The following is a 3,160-nucleotide window of genomic DNA, read 5'->3' as shown; positions in this document are numbered from 1 at the left end:
CTTAACCTAACCCCATGTTGTGCCTCAACCTAACCCATGTTGTGCCTCAACCTAACCCATGTTGTGCCTCAACCTAACCCATGTTGTGCCTTAACCTAACCCATGTTGTGCCTCAACCTAACCCATGTTGTGCCTTAACCTAACCCATGTTGTGCCTTAACCTAACCCATGTTGTGCCTTAACCTAACCCATGTTGTGCCTTAACCTAACCCATGTTGTGCCTTAACCTAACCCATGTTGTGCCTTAACCTAACCCATGTTGTGCCTTAACCTAACCCATGTTGTGCCTTAACCTAACCCATGTTGTCGCCTTAACGTAACCCACGTTGTCGCCTAAACCTGCTCTGTAATTGTTATACGACTCGTTCAATTACTGTAGTGTTGCCCACCCGCAACCCTCGCAATATAGTTCGCTACTCGCACTGCCCGCACCCCTGTGTATCGCTTCATGTTAAACACCTTGCAAGTCTTGCTCACTTTCCACATGCTCCTGCTGTACACTGTAATGTGGATGGCAGCAGGACGTACATGCCGCCCCTCCCCACGTCCCCACCTTGCCCCCTGCCTTCGCAAGCTGGTTGGTGAGAAGTTTGCATGTTCAATGCCCTTCGCATGCGACGTACTCAGGCTACGTTGTGGTGCGGCCTGTGTCAACTGTCCGCTGATGTCGTACGCGTGAACCACAATCTGTACTGCACATTCGTCCTTATGTACTGAATGATACATCGTGGCACATGTGTGACCGCACAACGACTGCGCCCAAAAACGGCGGACCATACAGTGCAAATATTGTGCACGCAGCTACGTGTCGTCTCCCTATGAGAGCTGGATTGCAGTGTGGTACGCCATAGAGACGTGTGGGAGGAACGGACGCCGTGGATGGCGATCAGCATGAGCTGTCTGTTGATGTATTCGGACCTAGTCGTCTCTCCTCACACACCGTGATGGCATGGTGCACCGCGTTCCATATCTGCGACATGCTACAGAGGCCGGTTGACAGTCGTTCGAGCAATGGACATCGCATACGTACGGGGGCCACCTTCCACGTATTGTCTAGGCGTGCACATTTTGTTGCGTGTATGTGGGCAGACGTAGTGTGGCGTGACACCTGACACAGGCATGCAATAATCGTTGAAGTTGCAAATGGCGATGGACGCCTGCGTTTTCTGGTGAAGTTACGCAAATGAACAAATGGTAACCTGTTGTGGTGCGGTTGTTCTCGCTAGGGGTGAATCGGTGATGGCGACGATAGGTTGAGGTACTAACCGGTTGTTCCAGCGATACCCACCATGCCGACGAAACTGAACGGCATCTGGGTGTGAAGCGATACGCGGCGGTGGCTGGGTGGGACCGTCCCCGGCCGGTGAGGGGGCGCCTCCCGGCGTGCTGGCCGCGCGGTGCGTGGGCGCACGCGCTACAGCCGGCTGGTGGGGGCGGCCAGTGGCAGGCGCGCCGGCCGACGGACGCGGCAGGCGTCGCAGCTGCGCGCCGGCGCACCCTGCGCGCGGCGCCGTGCGGCCAAAGTAGGTCCTCGCGGGCCCGGTGCGAAGCGCGGTGGACATCTTCAGTGTGCTGGTCCGATTGAGGACTGTGTGCGTTGAGGATGCGCCGCCGCCCGGCGCTCGGCGCCGCGACGCCGTCTGCTGCTCGGTCGCCCCAGCGGTTCTCGCTGGTGGTTTGTATCGCAGCTGTGCGGATGTGTTGGCGCGTGCGCTGTGCTGGGAGAGTTCGCTTCGGCACCCAAGTGGGGCTTTTGTCCTTCTGTGGCGCTGGCGTTGGAGCTGCCGGTCACCGTAGGTGGCGCGTGTTGTCTCCCGCCGGCAATGCCACGACAGCACGCTCCCGGGCCTCTGTCGGCAGCGGCAAGCTCAGTTGGGAGCACGGGTGGTCGCACCGAAAGCGTCTACTCGCCTAACTCCGGGCGATTGCGCCTCTCTCGAACCCGACCAAGTACTTGGGACGGCGCTGCGCGCCGCCGGGACCTGAGAGGGTTTCGAGGTGTATTGTGCAGGGGAGCTCAGCCTCCTCCTGTTTGCAGAATGATTGAGCGGACGCTTGCGTGTTCGCGCGGGCCCCCGGGACACACTCCCGGGCGGCCGGCTGCTCAGCTCTAGTTGACGCAGCTCCCTGGTTGATCCTGCCAGTAGTCATATGCTTGTCTCAAAGATTAAGCCATGCATGTCTCAGTACAAGCCGCATTAAGGTGAAACCGCGAATGGCTCATTAAATCAGTTATGGTTCCTTAGATCGTACCCACGTTACTTGGATAACTGTGGTAATTCTAGAGCTAATACATGCAAACAGAGTCCCGACCAGAGATGGAAGGGACGCTTTTATTAGATCAAAACCAATCGGTCGGCTCGTCCGGTCCGTTTGCCTTGGTGACTCTGAATAACTTTGGGCTGATCGCACGGTCCTCGTACCGGCGACGCATCTTTCAAATGTCTGCCTTATCAACTGTCGATGGTAGGTTCTGCGCCTACCATGGTTGTAACGGGTAACGGGGAATCAGGGTTCGATTCCGGAGAGGGAGCCTGAGAAACGGCTACCACATCCAAGGAAGGCAGCAGGCGCGCAAATTACCCACTCCCGGCACGGGGAGGTAGTGACGAAAAATAACGATACGGGACTCATCCGAGGCCCCGTAATCGGAATGAGTACACTTTAAATCCTTTAACGAGTATCTATTGGAGGGCAAGTCTGGTGCCAGCAGCCGCGGTAATTCCAGCTCCAATAGCGTATATTAAAGTTGTTGCGGTTAAAAAGCTCGTAGTTGGATTTGTGTCCCACGCTGTTGGTTCACCGCCCGTCGGTGTTTAACTGGCATGTATCGTGGGACGTCCTGCCGGTGGGGCGAGCTGAAGGCGTGCGACCGCCTCGTGCGTGCTCGTGCGTCCCGAGGCGGACCCCGTTGAAATCCTACCAGGGTGCTCTTTATTGAGTGTCTCGGTGGGCCGGCACGTTTACTTTGAACAAATTAGAGTGCTTAAAGCAGGCAAGCCCGCCTGAATACTGTGTGCATGGAATAATGGAATAGGACCTCGGTTCTATTTTGTTGGTTTTCGGAACCCGAGGTAATGATTAATAGGGACAGGCGGGGGCATTCGTATTGCGACGTTAGAGGTGAAATTCTTGGATCGTCGCAAGACGAACAGAAGCG

The 3,160-nt window shown here is 56.3% G+C and overlaps 1 non-coding gene across 1 annotated transcript in view; it reads left to right on the top strand.

Moving 5' to 3' along the window:
• Positions 1-2,124: 2,124 nt before the first annotated feature.
• The window catches only part of LOC124727485, a 1,909-nt gene continuing 873 nt past the window's right edge, over positions 2,125-3,160 (top strand). Inside the window, exon 1 of the ribosomal RNA XR_007007131.1 lies at positions 2,125-3,160. This exon is cut by the window's right edge and continues 873 nt beyond it. This is a non-coding gene — a ribosomal RNA (small subunit ribosomal RNA).

Source organism: Schistocerca piceifrons, unplaced genomic scaffold, assembly GCF_021461385.2.
Source record: "Schistocerca piceifrons isolate TAMUIC-IGC-003096 unplaced genomic scaffold, iqSchPice1.1 HiC_scaffold_1107, whole genome shotgun sequence".
Classification (NCBI taxonomy): Eukaryota; Metazoa; Arthropoda; class Insecta; order Orthoptera; family Acrididae; genus Schistocerca; species Schistocerca piceifrons.
Note: the sequence above shows the minus strand (reverse complement) of the source record. Positions and strands in the feature narration are given on the sequence as shown.